Source organism: Mus pahari, chromosome 1, assembly GCF_900095145.1.
Source record: "Mus pahari chromosome 1, PAHARI_EIJ_v1.1, whole genome shotgun sequence".
Classification (NCBI taxonomy): Eukaryota; Metazoa; Chordata; class Mammalia; order Rodentia; family Muridae; genus Mus; species Mus pahari.
In genome coordinates this window covers 38119863-38136918 of record NC_034590.1, presented here as the reverse complement: position 1 = coordinate 38136918, position 17056 = coordinate 38119863, and the positions used below count along the sequence as shown (strand labels likewise).

The window sequence follows — 17056 nt, the reverse complement described above, 5'->3', positions numbered from 1 at the left end:
GCTAGATCCTTGGACTTCTATTCACAGCTACTACTGAACCATTGTTGGGATTTGGACTGCAGACTGTAAGTCATCAATAAATTCCTTTACTATATAGAGCATATCCATAAGTTCTGTGACTCTAGAGAACCCTGACTAATACAGCAAGCATCCCATGCTTCTAAAGCAGGGGCTCAGAGGGTCATGGGGATGGATCTTTAGGGGAAGGCTCTTGCCCAGCAGAAGGGAAAGGAGACTGTTTACAGTCTTGGCCCTGGTGAGATAAGCCAAGGTTGTCCATGCCCAGCTGGAGCACCTAGGCTCCCCACTCCAATTGGATTTACGTGAGGCTCGACCCTAGCCTCTGTAGCCTCTGGGACAATGTAAGCATGGCGGGTTGGGGGATGGCCCACTGCAAGACACAGTTTAGGGAACAGCACGTGAAATGTCCAGGTTGGGTGGTTTCTGCCTCACCAAAGGTTGCATACATTGCACCTCATCTTCAGGAACATGCCCCAGGGCTAGTTTCAAGGTATGTGGTGGTCTAAATAAAAGAGGTGCTTGAATCCTTTGAGCCAGGCACTGTTCAGATCCTACCAGCTCCTTCTCACCCACGGGCTCTCAGAAGTCCTGGCCCCTGGGCTAGCAGGAAGCTTTTCTTCCGGGTTTTTCAGCTCTGCTCACTGAGCCCAGGGGTTCCCAGGAGTGGCTTCCTTGATGAGGGTGATAAGTTAGCCTCAAATCGGGTGTGACATCTCCAGCCTGGTGGGTGGGTCCACCTCCATGTTTGTTGGATCATATACCTCCTGAGGGCTAGGCGCTGTCCTAGACCCACCTGGAAATACCCTGATGGAGGTGAGAGATGAGCTCCTTCCCCAGAGAGACTCACACAGGTGGCCAGACTGCCAGAGAAATAACAACTGCACAAATAAAAAAGTGAGGCTGGACCAGATCCAGGCTGGGATGCCGGTGCCTAGACGGCAGCATCCACCCACCACTGGGTGATCAAGAAGATGGAGCTCACAGCATGAGTCTAGCCAGTTTGCCAGAAATGTTAGGAGTCACTCTGACCAGCTGTCCCAAATCTAAGAGACGATACGCAGAGGCCAAGGCTGAGCCAGACCTGATTCACCTCCTTCCTCACTATTGGGCCAAAGTCCCCTGCCTTTGTTCCCAAGGCCAGGCAGAGCTGGAACACAGGTAGCTTTGGCTTTCCAGGTGATGAACTGATGCCTTTGGGGTTGTGATTTCCAAACAGGCTGTCACTGAAGGCTTTGGGGGGAACTCTAGGAAGCTCTGTTGCCTGGGCCACAGTGCACCTGGTGGATTAGAATACACACACACATACAGAGGGGTCATACATAATATAAGCTAGAGTTGCTTATATAACTAGATAGGGGCACTCCAATAGCTAGCGGTATTCTACACAGTGGGGAGGCTGAGTCAATAGTGTCTCACCAGTCCCTGAAAATGGATGTCTCAGCAGTTCCAGTTCAGTACGGAAGGCCTGGCAGCACCCTGGAGAGCATATGTCACTGTGGTGGTGTGAACAAGAATGGTCCTGCTAGATTCATGTGCAGGAATGGCACGATTAGGAGGTGTGGCCTTGCTAGAGGAAGTGTGTCACTGTGTGGGCAGGCACTGAGGTCTCCTATGCTCAAGCTACATCCAGTGATGCAGTCTCCTTCGGCTGCTTACAGATCAAAATGCAGAACTCTCAGCTCCTCTAGTACCATGTCTGCCTTCACTCTGCCATGTTTCCCATCATGATGCCAATGGACAGAACTTCTGAAACTGTAAGCCAGCCCTAAATAAATGTTTTCTTTTCTAGTAGTTGCTGTGATTATGGTGTCTCTTCACAGCAATGAAAACCCTAACCAAGACAGTCATCATGTTGGGAGGCCAAAGGAGCTGCAGTCTGGTGTCACCGGAGGACGGTACTGTGATAGCAGCAGCAGCAGCAGCAGCAGCAGCAGCAGCAGCAGCAGCAGCAGAGGTGCACTCACCAGCAAGAAGGGAAAGGCAGATAGCAAATGACACTGCCTTTCCCTTGGACTTCCTTTCCTCTGCCAGAAGGTGCTGCCCACCAGAGGAAGTGTTTCCTCCTCACAGTCCTCCCAGGAGTGCTCCTCAGGCCTCTCACAGGCCTGTCCCAATTAATGCTGGATCTCAACCAAGCTGACAAGAAGATTAACCATTACAGGCCCACTCCCTATTCACCTAACAACTCATCTTCTCATGTCAGGTTTAACTTCCAGATGAAGACAATAGCAAAGGGATATTCTACCTAACATGATACAGCTATCCCATGTACAACCAAACCCACTAATTCTAGACTAGAACATTCCTTGAGGAATGCTTGACTTTCTAATAGGGCTACCCAGCTCAGATGTCCCATTCTGAGATAAGATATTGTCCCATTTTTGTGCTTATCACCAAGCTGTTCTTTGGGAGAGGGTTTTATGATCTTGATCTGGATTTTATGGCCTGTTCCTAAGGAAGGTGTCTTATGACTGAGTTTCTGGGACACTTGGTAGAATAGCTTACACACCAGAAGATGAATAGTCCAGCTATGGCCATCTACATACCAAAGGGGAAACTGGGTTTTGGATGATTTGGCAATAGCAGTCTGTCAATGATGGCCTGACAGTTTCTAAGAAAGTTGCTGGTCTTCAGTCCATGTTGGAAACTATAGCAGGCTGTGGTCTGATTCTAAGAAGGACAGCGGTGACAGCAAGGGGGACAGTTATACTCACCAACAGGAAGCAAACGTAAGCCCAGCTGCCCTGTACTAGCTGCTTGCTGTCCCCCATCTCCATTGTCTGGCCACCACTTCACCAGCCTCCACCAGGCTCACCGCACAAGAAACATCTAGGCCTGCTACACCAAGACCACCCAAGACTGCCCACAGGAGGCCTGCTACACTGGGAATGTCCAGATTAGGCCCACCTCCCTGATACCTGCTACACTAGGACCATCCTGGGACAACCAGATGGCTAAAGGCCCACATAACACAATCCACAAGACCCAGGGCAATATGCACCTTCAGAGCAAAGGTATCTTACTCCATCAAGCCCTGGGTACCCTAACACAACCAAAGAATGAGAAAATGACCTTAAGTCCCACTTTATAAAAATAACAGATGCCTTTAAAGAAGAAATGAATAAATCCCTTAGAGAAATACACAAAAATACAATTAAACAGGTGAAAGAAATGGTTAAAACTGCTCAAGACCTGAAAATGGAAATAGAAGCAATAAAGAAAACACAAACTGAGGTAATCCTGGAGATGGAAAACCTAGGGAAGACAGAAGGAACAACAGACACAATCATCACCTACAGAACACAGGAGATAAAAGATATCAAGTGAAAAAGAAGAATAGAAAAAAGATGATACAATGTAAATAAATAGAACAAACCAATAAAAATAATAATAAATCAAGTTTGCATATGAATGAGAAAAAGAAAACAAATCATATATCAGTTAAAGAAAATGTTAAATCTAAAAATTCCTGACACAAAACTACCAGGAATGAAGAAAATGCCTAATAAAAAATTGTAAAAAAATCTAACCTAAGGATAATAGGAATAGAAAAAGTTGAAGGGTCCCAGCTCTAAGGACCAGAAAATGTTTTCAACAAAATTTCCCCAACCTAAAGAGAGAGATCCTATAAATATAGAAGCTTACAGAACACCAAATAGATTGGACCAGAAAAGAAAATCCCCCTGCCACATAATAATCAAAACACTAAATCTACAGACCAAAGAAAGAATATTAAAAGATGCAAGGGGGAAAAAGAACAAGTAATGTACATAGGCAGGCCTGTCAGAATTATACCTGACTTCTCAACAGATTCTAAAAGCCAAAAGGTCTTGGACAGATAGATGTCTTGCAGTCTCTAAAATACCACAGATGCCAGCATACACTAGTATACCCAGCAAAACTCTCTATCACTGTAGATGGAGAAAATAATATATTCCAAGACAAACCCAAATTTAAACAGTATCAATCCACAAATCTAGCCCTACAGAAAATACTTGAGAAAACTCCAATCCAAGAAAGTTAACTACATGGAAGAAAACAAAGCAAATAAATAATTCCACACCAGCAAAAACCAAATAAGGGAAGCATACACACACATGCACACACACACACACACACACACACACACACACACACACCAACAACATCATCAAAATAACAGGAATTAACAATCACTGATCAATAACATCTTTCAACACCAATGGACTCAATTCCCACCAATGGGCTCTCTTGCTCTCCTTCCCGACCCCTTCCCCCCTGTGTCTCTTCTATTCCCATTCCCTTCCCCTCCCCCCTCTCTCTCCATGTGTTCATGGCCAGCTTCTACTCCTGTTCTCTCTCTCTCTCTCTCTCTCTCTCTCTCTCTGCTTTTCTCAGTCTCTACTTCCTCAACTCCCCTCCTCATGCCCTAAATAAGCTCTATTTCATACTTTAAAAAAAAAAGACATAGCCTAACAGAATGGATGCAAAACCAGTATCTATCATTCTGCTGCATTCAAGAAACACACTTCAGTAATAAAGATAGATATTACCTCATAGTAAAGGGCTGTCAAAAATTTTTCCAAGCAAGTGAATGCAAGAAGCAAACTGGAGTAACCATTCTAATAGCTAATAAAATAGACTTTCAACTAAAATTAATCAAGGAACATGGTGAAGGACACTACAAACGCATCAAAGGAAAAATCCACCAAGATGATATTTCAATTCTGAACATCTATGCTCCAATCACAAGGGTACCCATACTGGTAAAAGAAACATTACTAAAGCTTAAACCATACATCGAATACCACACATTAATTATGGGAAGATTCAAGACCCAATTCTTACCAATGGATAGGTCCTTAAGACTGAAACTAAACAGAGAAATAATGAAACTAAAAGAGGTTACACATCAAATGGACCTAACAGATATCTACAGAATATTTCACCCAAACACAAAAGAATATACCTTCTCAGCACCTCACAGAACCTTCTCCAAGATTGGTATATAGTTCCCCACAAAGTAAGCCTCAACAGATACAAAAAAAATAATTGAAATAACTCCTTGTATCTTATCAGAACACCATGAATTAAATCTGGACTTCAGCAACAACAGAAACAACAGAAGCCTACAAACTCATAGAAACTGACCAACTAACTCAATGATCAGAGAAGAAATAAAGAAATTAAAGACTTTCTATAATTCAATGAAATTGAAGGCACAACATACACACACTTATGGGACATATAAAAGCAGTGATACTAGGAAAGTTCATATCACTAAGTGCCTTCATAAAGAAATTAGAGTTTTCTCATACTAGTAATTTAAAAGTACACCTCAAAGCTCTAGAACAAAAAGAAGGAAACACACCCAAGAGAAGTAGATGGCAGGAAATAATCAAAACCAGGGCTAAAACTCAATAAATTAGAAACCAAGAGAACAATACAAGACTCAATGAGACTTTGGTGGTTCTTTGAGAAAATCAACAAGATAGACAAACTCTTAGCCAAACTAACTAAACGGTAGAGAAACAGTATCCAAGATAACAAATTCAGAAATCAAAAAGAAGACATAACAACAGACATTGAGAAGATTCTTTGGATCATTAGGTCTTACTTCAAAAGCTTACATTCCATAAAATTGGAAAACCTAAAAGAAATGGATGTTTTTCTAGATAGATACCACTTACCAAAGTTAAATCAAGATCAGGCAAACTATTTAAATAGTCATATAACCCCCAAGGAAATAGAATTAGTCAATTAAAGTCTCCCCCCCCCCACACACACACATACAAAGCTCAGAGCCAGATGGTTTTAGTGCAGAATTCTACCAGACCTTTATAGAAGAGCTAATACCAATACTCCTCAAACTATTCCATAAAATAGAAACAGAAGGAGCATTGTCAAACTCATTCTATGAGGCCACAGTCACCCTGCTACTGAAAATACAGGAAGACTCAACAAAGAAAGAGAATTTCAGACCAATTTCCCTTATAAACACTGATGCAAAAATACTCAATTAAATATTCCCAAACTAAATCCAAGAGTATGTCAAAAAGCTTATCCACTGTGATCAAGTCATCCCAGTGATGCAGGGATGGTTCAATATACAAAAATCCATCAATGTAATCCACCATATTAAAAAATAACTTCTAATAATCACATGGTCATTTCACTAGATGCTGAAAAAGCCTTTGACAAAACTCTTGGAGAGATCAGGATACAAGGCACATACGTAAACATAATAAAAGCAATATACAGCAAGGCAATAGCTATATTTGGCAACACTGAATTAAATGGAGAGAAACTTAAAACATTTCCACTAAAATCAGGGACAAGACAAGGCTGTCCACTCCCTACCTATTCAACGTACTACTTGAAGTTTTACCTAGAGCAAGAAGACATCTGTCTTAGTTAGGGTTTTACTGCTGTGAACAGATACCATGACCAAAGCAAGTCTTATAAAAACAACATTTAATTGGGGCTGGTTTACAGGTTCAGAGGTTCAGTCCATTATCATCAAGGTGGGAGCATGGCAGTATCCAGGCAGGCATGGCACAGGCAGAGCTGAGAGTTCTACTACGTCTTTATTCAAAAGCTGCTAGTGGAAGACTGACTTCCAGACAACTAGGGTGAGAATCTTAGGCCCACACCCACAGTGACACACCTTCTCCAACCAGGTCACACCTATTCCAGCAAGGCTACACCTCCAAATGGTGCCACTCCCTGACTCAAGAATATACAAACCATCACAACATCTAAGGATAATCAAAGAGATACAAATTGAAAGAAAGAAATCAAAGTATCTCTATTCACAGATGATATGATAGTATACACAAGTGACCCCCAAAATTCTACCAGGAAACACCTCCAGGAAAGTGGTTAGAAACAAAATTAATTGAAAAACAAACAAATAAACAAACAAAACCAATAGCCCTCCTTTATACAAAAGATATACAGGCTGAGAAAGAAATTAGGGAAACAACACCCTTTACAGTAGCCACAAATAATTTAAAATATCTTTTTGTAACTCTAACCAAGCAAGTTAAAGACCTGTACAATAAGAACTTCAAGTCTCTAAAGGAAGAAATTGGAGAAGATATCAGGAGATGGAAAGATCTCCCATGCTTTTGGATTGGTAGGATTAACACAGTAAAAATGGCAATCTTGCCAAAAGCAGTCTACAGGTTCAATGCAATTCCCATCAAAATTCCAACATAATTCTTTACAGACGTTGAAAGAGCAATTCTCAACTTTGTATGGAAAAAAACCCTGGATAGTAAAAGAATCCTGTATAATAACAGAACTTCTAGAGGTGTCACCATCCCTGATTTCAAGCTATACTACAGAGCTATACTAATAAAAACCACAATGTATAGGCATAAAAAGACAGATTGATCAACTGAATAGAATTGAAGACCCATAAATAAACCCACACACCTACAGACACTTGATTTGTGACAAAGAAGCCAAAACCGTACAATGGATAAAAAGAAAGCATCTTCAATAAAAGGTGCTGGTCTAACTGAATGTCTGCATGTAGAAGAAGGCAAGTAAATCCATATTTATCACCCTTCCCAAAATCAAGTCCAAGTGGATCAAAGACCTCAACATAAATCCAGTCACACTAAATGTAATAGAAGAGAAAGTGGGGAATATTGGCACAGGAGACAACTTCCTAAACAGAACACCAATGGCTCTGGCACTTCAACAATTAATAAATGGAACCTCATGAGACTGTAAAGTTTTTGCAAGGTTATGGACATCATCAATAGAACAAAATGGCAGCTTACAGAATGGGAAAAGATCCTACATCACCAGAGGACTAATATCCAAAATTTATAAAGAACTCAAGAGATTAGACACCAACAAACCAAATAACTCAATTTAAAAATGGGATACAGAGCTAAACNAAGAATTCTCAACAGAGGAATCTCTAGTGGCCAAGAAATACTTAAAGAAATGTCCAAAGTCTTAGTCACCAGGGAAATACAAATCAAAATGACTCAGATTCCATTTTACTCCCGTCAGAATGGAAGAGATCCTAAGTGACAGCAGTTGCTGGGGAGTGTGTGGAGCAAGGGGAGCACTCCTCCATTGCTGGGGGCAGGGGGACCAACTTGTGCAATCACTTTGGAAATCAATTTAGTGGTTTCTCAGAAAATTGGGAAAAGTTCTATCTTAAGACCTAGCTATACCACTCCTGGGCATATACCCAAAAGATGCTCCACCATACCATAAGGACATGTGTTCAACTATGTTCATAGCAGCTTTATTCATAATAGCCAGAAACTGGAAACAAACAAGATGTCCCTCAAAATGTGGTACATCCTCACAGTGGAATCCTATGCAGTTATTTTTTTTTTTTTTTGAAAAAAAGGCATCATGAAATTTGCAGGCAATTAGATGGAACTTGAGAATATCAGTCTGAGTGAGGTAACCCAAACCCAGAAAGACACACTGGCATGTACTCAGAAGTGGGCATCAGCCATAAAGTACAGGATTACCATGCTACAATCCACAGACCCAAAGAAACTAAGTAATAAGGAGGGTCCAAGAGAGGATGCTTGAATCTTACTCAGAAGGGGAAGAAAAATAGTCATTGGAGGTAGATGGAGGGAGGGAAAGGGTGGGAGACTGGGTGAGGAGGGGAGGGGAATGGGGAATGAGGATCAGGTGTGGGGAGAGGGGATGTGGGAAAGTGCTGAGAGTGAGAACTGCAATCAATGAGGAACATCTCTGGGAGTAGCTGGAGACCTGGGATAGGGAAGGTTCAGGGGAGTTTATAGGGTGACCCTAGCTGGGACTTCTACCAGTGGAGTATATGGAGACTAAAGTAGCCAATCCTTGTAGCTAAGTGGGAATTTCAGTGGAGGGAGAGGGACATAAACTCACCCACAAAACAATCAACCCGTAATCTGTCCTGCCTATACAGGGATAAAGACGGAGTAGAGATTGAGGGACCAGCCAACCAATGGCTGGCCCAACTTGAGACCCATCCCATGTGAGGAAGCCAGTCCCTGACACTATTAACGGTACTCTGCTATGATTTCAGACAGGAGCCTTGCATAACTGTCTCCTGAGAGGCTTCAGCAGTTGATGGAAACAGATGCAGAGACCCATCGCCAAATGTCAGGCATATTTCAGGGAGTCTTGTGCAAGAGTAAGGGATAGAACTGAGAAAGCTGGAGAGGTCAAGGATACTACAAGAAGATATATAGAGTCAACTCACCTGGGCCCATGGGGGCTCACAGAGACTGAACTACCAACTGAAGCGCCTGCAGGGGCTGGACCTAGGCCCTCTATACATTTATATATAACTGATGTGCTGCTTGTTCTTCATGTGGATCCATTAACAATTGGAGTGGAGGCTGACTCTGACTCTGTTGTTTCTTTACCCTAACTGGACTGCCTGGTTGGGCCTCAGTGGGAGAGGATGCACTTAGTTAGGCCTACTGTGACTGGATGTCTCAGGGTGAGGAGAAGGGGAGGGGGTAGTGGGGAGGAGGGACTTGTAAGGGTACTAGGAGGCATGGGAGGAGGGGAAGAAGGGGCACAATAAGGATGTAAAGTGAATAAAGAAAGAAAATTTAAAAGTACTGTTTAATGAATATATATGACCATAAATGTTGTAAATATTCTTGGGGTACAATGCAGTTGGTATAATGTTTAAATAAGAGTAAATAGCTCTATCTCCTTTAAAAAAAAGGGACTGTGACAGCCAGACAGCACTGTCTTTTCCTTGGCTGTGTTTAGAGCTAGTGTCACACCCTGGAAAGTGCCACCCACTCACCCACTCTACAGACCCTCCTAGAGGTGTGTCTCTGCACAGATGACTATAGAAATGAACCATCACACCTAGCATGCAGACATGGTATGCAGACTGAGCAAAGCAATATGGACGATAGATGCTCGATGTTCAGCAGGCTCCCCGCTCCCTGTGATGCAATGTTGTGAGTGACTGCCCTTCACACAAGGCCACACTGAAGTACCTAGGCTTGGAGGCAGCATGTGTGGCCTGGCTCATAGCCCAGGTCTTAACCTTGGCATAATTTGGGGGTCTCAGTTTCCCTTTGTATGAAATGGGCCAAGTCAGGCTCTGTCCTTGCATTATAAGGGACCACATTGGATGGGTGGGCCTAGGTAGCCTGCAGCATCTAAGCATGACAGCTGAGATGAGCAGACTGAGGTCACAGGAACCACATTTCCACAATGGCCTTTCTAGTAACACAGAAGCCAATGGTACAAAAATAGCTGTTTCCACGTAAAATAGCACCAGCAGGGGCCCCACCCCTGAGAGGCACTTTTTATAGCATGACCTCTGACTGTGACAAATATCTTCAGGGGCCCCAAATGTTCCAGCCCTAAACAGATGCTTATCGCTGTAGTGGTGACAAGAGACAAACCACTTGTCCCCAGAATTTGCCCTCAGTCTAGTTAGCCCCAGGAAAGGCCATTTCTGAGAAGTCTGTGGAGAGGAGAGGCCTTACCAGAAACCCGCATCTGGACCTGGCTTCTGCTCTGCAGGACACTGGGATCAATCTGGAAAGATAAGGAGTACTGACTGGCTCCAGGTCTGGAGGAAGCTTTCAGACTCTGCCTGCTCTCTCTGAGTCAGTCCTCCCCTTTCTCCTTCCTCCTTCCTCCTTCCCCCTTCCCCTTTCCCCTTTCCTCCTTCCCCTCCTCCTCTCCCCTTCCTCCTTCCCCTCCCCCTCTCCCATTCCTCCACATGCTCCACATCTACCAGGTAGAGCTGTGCCTCTTTGGAGGGCTGGAGGAAAGCTCTGAACTTCTAATGTCTCCTTCAGCTCCACTCTTGGTCCTCTGCCTTGTCCCAGAATCACTCTGGAGATGCACAAACTCATCTCTGGCTTCCCCCAAAGAGGAGCATAGGCTGCCAGTCTTCCTCTAACAGCTGACTCTCTCTTTGTTGATGAAAAGCTACTTTTTTGGTAGCCCTATTCCCTCTGAAAGAGGGGCCATGGAGGGATGCTGCTTACTGGCTTGCTCCTCATGGCTTACTTAGCCTGCTTTCTTATAGACCTCAGGACCACCAGCCCAGGGTAGTATTACCCACAATGGGCTGGACCCTTCCCTTTCAATTACTAATTAAGAAAATGCCCCACAATCTTGCCTTCAGCCAGATCTTATGGAGGCTGTTCCTCAATTGAGGTTCCCTCCTCTTAGATAACTATACCTTGTGTCTATTTGATATAATACAAGCCAGTAGAGCTCTCTTCCATGTCTGACACATCTTCCCTTGAATTGAAGCTGGGGTATTCAGGGATGGTGGCAGCCAGTGCCCTGCTCCGACCCAGACCAGTTTGTTGGCCCTGAAAACCCAGTCCAGAGAGCACTCTGCATAGGGACCCAGAGGGCAGAGCATGAGGATTGCCCTTCCAAGGGCAAGCATCCGTTCCTGGGGCAAAGACAAGACTGTCCTGATTTTGCTTATTTCTATGCTATAGCACATTCAAAGTCACAAATCTTCCTGCTTTCTTTGCTCTGGTGAAAGGATTTCCTGAGCTAAGCATCTTAGCATCTCCTTTGCTCCCAATGAAGCAGAGAACCAATAATATTCCAAGAATAACCATAGGGCAGGTGGTTGGGAGGTACCACTTTCCTGCCCCACCCTAAGTGCCCAAGCTGTCTAGCATGGGGCTACGGTGAAAACTCAGTAGCATGGGCCCAGGATCTACACAGCCTGTACTGGCTGGTTTTGTGTGTCAACTTGACACAGGTTGAAGTTATCTCAGAGAAAGGAGCTTCAGTTGGGGAAGTGCCTCCATGAGATCCAGCTGTGTGGTATTTTCTCAATTAGTGATCAAGCAGGGGGGGCCCCTTGTGAGTGGTGCCATCTCTGGGCTGGTAGTCTTGGTTCTATAAGAGAGCAAGATGAGCAAGCCAGGGGAAGCAAGCCAGTAAGTAACATCCCTCCATGGCCTCTGCATCAGCTCCTGCTTCCTGACCTGCTTGAGTTCCAGTCCTGACTTCCTTAGTGATGAACAGCAGTATGGAAGTGTAAGATGAATAAACCCTTTCCTCCCCAACTTGCTTCTTGGTCATGATGTTTTGTCCAGGAATAGAAGCCCTGACTAAGATACAGCCATTCAGGTCTCCAGGAACAGAGCAAGAAGGGACCAGATTCAGGGTCCCTTCAGAACTGAGGCTCCAAAATGGATGCTTCCACTCGAGCATGGGATCAAGGGCTGTGTGGTCAAGCACGCTATGTAGTTATGTATTCGCTGCCTTGAGGTCACTGCAGAGAGAGGAGGCCACTCTGCTGAACTTGGAGGCATTTCATCAGGATGCTGGGAGCATGCATCCACTGCAGTGTCTGAGGTAGAACACCCAGCCCAGGGCTCGAAAGGCTGAGTCTCTCAATGACAGTGCTTAGCAACGTTGGCTCCAACAAGCAGTAGGTGCCCAGGGTGGGGTGGCTTCTGAGGCCCTATGCACTGTGGAGCCTCGGCTGGGCCTGTACTCTCATCGGGACTCTACTTTCCAGAGGGACAGTCTAGCCTGGGGAAGGCTGGCTACCCTGCTCAAGGCTGCACAGGATCCTGTAGCTTTGACTGAGTCCCAGACTCTTGCAATCCTCTAGGGCCTGGGGTCACACAGAGGTCAGCATCTAGGCCTTAGCAAGCTTTTGATTAAGCTGGTTGGTTGGTTGGTTGGTTGGTTGGTTTGTTGGTTTGTTTGGCAGGCCTGGGGATTGAACCCAGGGCCTTGCACCAGCTAGACAAACTTTTCTACCACTTAGTGATGTATCAAACCCTTTCCAGAAATTGTTTCTTTTGAGACATGATCTTGCTAAGTTTCCAAGACTGACCTGGAGCTCACTCTGTATGGTGTCCTCACCAAGGCTGGTCTTATAACTAACTCTGCCTCCCACCGATGTAGCTATGATTACAAGCCTAGATCACCAGACTTGGCTTACTTAAAACATCTTTTTTCCTTAAACCAATAACCTAGCTATTTAAACTATCAGACATTTAAAAGAGCAATCTGGGGCCTGGAGTACAGGCCCCTCTCCTTCCTATAAGAGCCATTCTGAAGCCATGCACACACTCCTTTGACTGAGACCAGTAAATAAAAACTTTGCTCTACAGATGGGAAAAACAAGCAGCCTCAAGGACAGGGTGCATTGGGGCCCTAGCACACTGAAGTGAGTGGCCGGCTCCCTTCTGCCCCAACCCAGTGCCCCATCCACCCAGTTCACGCTGGAAATACAGAGACCTGGCTCCTGAAGCCAGAGGCCTGCAGGAACCCTGCTGCGGACCATATTTCTGCTCTGACAGCCAGGCGTTGTAAAACCCAGCCTCCTGCTTGCGATCCCTGCACAAGTTTCCCCTTGGAGGAGCTGACTTTGAACTTATCGAGAACAAAGACCCCTTTGTGATTCGCCTTGGGGACGGGAAAGGGGGTGAGTATTGCATAAATAATATGAGAAGCACCGGCCCGGTTCTATTTTGTAACCTCTTGTGACTATGAAATGAAAACCACTTTATTTTGAAAACTGCAGCGCAGCCAAGTTTCTCTGGCTGGATGCGGAGGCTGGGGCCCAGGCAGGGCCAACAAGACAGCGGTTGTAGTATGGGTACGGCCAGGCCAGCTGTGGGCACATCAGCCTGCTCAGGTCCCGCTTGGCCCAGGCAAGGCATCAGTAAAACACAGCACGAATCTGTCCCTTTCCCAGTCGTGGGAAGCAAGCGGCACTCAGACAAGAAGAAAGCCATTTCTTTACAACTGGGGCTGGAAAGAAATGGCTTCTGTCCCCTCCTTTCTCCTGGTGCTCTCAGCCACAAGTGTCTTCCTGTGTCCCCCCCTCCAAGCCTCTTCTTGCCAGCGCTCCAGGCAGAAGGACTGGCCTGGGGCCCCCACAGCAGCCGGGAGATTTTAGTACAGAGTTCTGCTTTTGGTATTATTTCTACACACTGGTACCCATCAGCCACATAGGCTCTGTCAGGAGGTTTGGGGCTCTGAAAAACTTCATTCACCTCCTCTGGAAAGCACTGCAGTTTCTCCCACAACGATCAACACAGGGGACCATGGCTTTGCCTCAGATCTGCCCCACAGATGACATGTGTAATCGAAGGTGTCACCCATCCTTGGTCTCCAGCACCTGACCCAGGGCTTGGCAAACCGGCAGCGTGCAGGTGGATAAAGGTTCACAAGCTGTGTGCTCCTCGTCCTTAGCCCGGCTCAGGCCCTGAATGGGGGGTACCAGACACTGAAAGAGGTAAGGAGCTTTGCTCTTGTACCATAGGGCATGATCATTGAATCAAGAGCAAACCAGCCAGTAGGGGCTTAAAGGTTGATGTAACTGGATACCTGAGTTGAAAGCTTCAGGTGTGGCTCAGTCCAGGGCCTCTGGCTGCCTTGGCTCCATCACGGATCTCCCTCACAGCAGAGACTTTCAAAAGATAGTTGGACCAGCTCAGCAGCCATGCTGAAGAACAGCCCCCGTGTTTCCACAGCTTGGCCAGGTAAAGGTTCTGCATCCGCCCAGTCCACAGGCCCTGGAGGCAGATCTTTCGTGGGTGGGGGGTGGGGGGAGTAAATGCTTCGGCCATTCTGGAGGATCAGAGCTCTGAGGGATCGAAGACTGTCAGTTGCTAGCACTGCTTGCAGCAAGGGTCTGGGCACAGATAGCCTACATCTCCTTTACGACAATCCATACATCGTCTACAACCAAGCTGCCAAGGTAAACCCGAGACTCCACCTGGATTTGGCCCTGCCTGTGGCTTATGCAAAGGGCTTTCATATAGCTGTAGCTCTGTGGGGGCATCCACAGCGAGCAATAAGACCCAGAGGAAGTGACTGACTGAGACCTGTAGCTCCCCCTCCCCTGACCCCCCTTTCCCCAATATGCAGGACTAAGGAGCTGTTGTTTCCCACTGTCCTCAGGAGACAAAGGACCAACAGAGGCAACTGTAGTTATTCAGCCTCAGCTTCATCCCCACTTTTTCACTTAGTTCGCCCTGTTAGAGAAGCAGATCCTCATTGCCTCCATACCTGGGGAAGAGCTTGCAGTTACCGCGATCCTTAATGCTGCTACTGTTCAGGCTTGCTGATAAGACAGTCTGTATCTGTATATACACATAATAATACATAGAGAGAGAGAAAGGGAAGGATATAGTAGAGCTCAGGGGGTCATATAACTGAGGTGCTCAGGTGTGGTTTGATCCAGGACACACACACACACACATACACACACACACACACACACACACACATACACACACACACACACACATACACATACAACACACACATATACACACATACACACATACACACACACACACACACACACACACACACGAATCGAATATAAAGGATACATGTTACCTCATGGACTTACTTTACAGACAGGAAATAGCTTCCCAGAGAGGATGTCTGATTGTTCAGATGGGTCTAAAATACTTTAACCCAGGTAATTTAATACAGAGAAACCTATTTCCTCACAGTTCTGGGGATGAGCCATGTAAGATCAAGGTTGCTCAGTGTCTGGCAAGGGCCTAGTATCCACTTCTGAAATGGTGTCTGGTGGCTGTTCCTCCAGGGAAGACAGACCCATGTGGCTGGCATCTTCATATGGCAGAAGAGATGACGAAGAACCAGCTCCCTCCCCTACACCTTGTACAAGGACGGGGGCTGTGGAGAATAGAAAAGCAAGCTCTGGGTTTGAGCCACATTCCCTCCCCAGCTCTAGGCTGGGGACAGGGACTGGCTCCTCTCAGTTCGTTTTCACACCTGAAAAGGTGTGGACAGGCAGCAGCAGTGACTCAGAGGATGTTGGTGTGGCCCAGGGCAACTCAGTAGCAGCAGTGGCCTCTCTCCCCCAGGCACCCCAAGGCTGGAGCAGCCCAGCCTTTACCCTCATCCTCTGAGGAGTACAACCTTGGCCTATCAATGCTCTCCCCAGCAGGAATGTCAGCCAGTTCAGCAGCAAGTGGACGGAAAGTCCCACTGAGGACCTCGGGGAAGTGCCCCCTAAGACCTACCAGGGCTATCCAAGCTCCAGCCACCCAAGCCACACCCTCCAACACAAGAGCAAAGGGGAACAATCATTCCTCTGCCCAGGGCCAGCCGAGGCTGGAGCTGGCTAATGCAACCCATCTCCAAGCCTGAGCTGCCCCCCGAAACCTGGGAAATAGCTGTGGCACCCTGTACCTGCCTTCACCACAGCTCCTTCATCTGCTGACACAGCCCTTAGCCTAGAAAGGTGGGGTGCTGGGTCCAGAGTCCACCCAACGGGCTCTGGTCTAATGAGTGACAAGGCAAAAAGACCTGATTTATTTTTACTTTTCAAGATTGCTCCCACCAAAATGAAGGCTGCTCTTTAACCAGCGGCCACTAAAAATAAATGTTTAAACACCACGTTGCTGCAGCCGAGCCAGGCCGCACCCGCCGCCTCAGATGCATGCCTTCACCCTCAGCTGGCCCCGACGGTGACACTCTCGCACCCTTGGCAACCCCAACATTAAAAGGGCTGGGCCTTGGACCACTCAGAGGACAAACAAACCCTGATGTACATGGGTACCCTTGTTCCCAGGGTCTTGAGAAAAATACCAAGCAGATAGAAAGGAGACCAAGGAAGACATCACTTCTGCAAAAATAATGCCCCCCCCCCCCGGGATAATGTGGTGGACCTGCAAGAAGAGCCCTGCTGCTGTGGCGGCTTTGGCTTGCTCAAGCTGTGCAGGCCCTCCCGAGGCACCAACACCGGTAATCCCCACCTCTGAAGGCAGAAGACACAGGCATCTGTGCTTCCGCTGGGATGGAAGCCTGGGTGGGAGAGAGTCCCTACCCGGCATACTCCGGAACTTCCAAACGCAACTTCGATCATCGGAGACCAGGCAGTGGAGGGACTGAAGGTCCCGCTTCTCAGAGCCTGAGAGATGAACGGCAGGCAGACGGAAAAGAAACAGGAAATGAAGAGAGAGAGGAGAGAGAGAGAGAGAGAGAGAGAGAGAGAGAGAGAGAGAGAGAGAGAGAGAGAGAGAGAGAGAGAGAGAGAGAGAGAGATATTGGTGGGGGTGAAGAAGCA

General features: G+C 46.3%; 1 long non-coding RNA gene across 1 annotated transcript; it reads right to left on the bottom strand.

The window, feature by feature from the left end:
* Positions 1-13517: 13517 nt before the first annotated feature.
* LOC115065505 lies at positions 13518-15746 on the bottom strand. The gene is made up of 4 exons (XR_003845282.1): positions 15368-15746; positions 15019-15092; positions 14335-14593; positions 13518-14212 (listed from the first exon to the last, which is right to left on the bottom strand). It is a non-coding gene; the product is annotated as an uncharacterized LOC115065505 (long non-coding RNA).
* Between the last annotated feature and the right edge of the window lie 1310 nt (positions 15747-17056).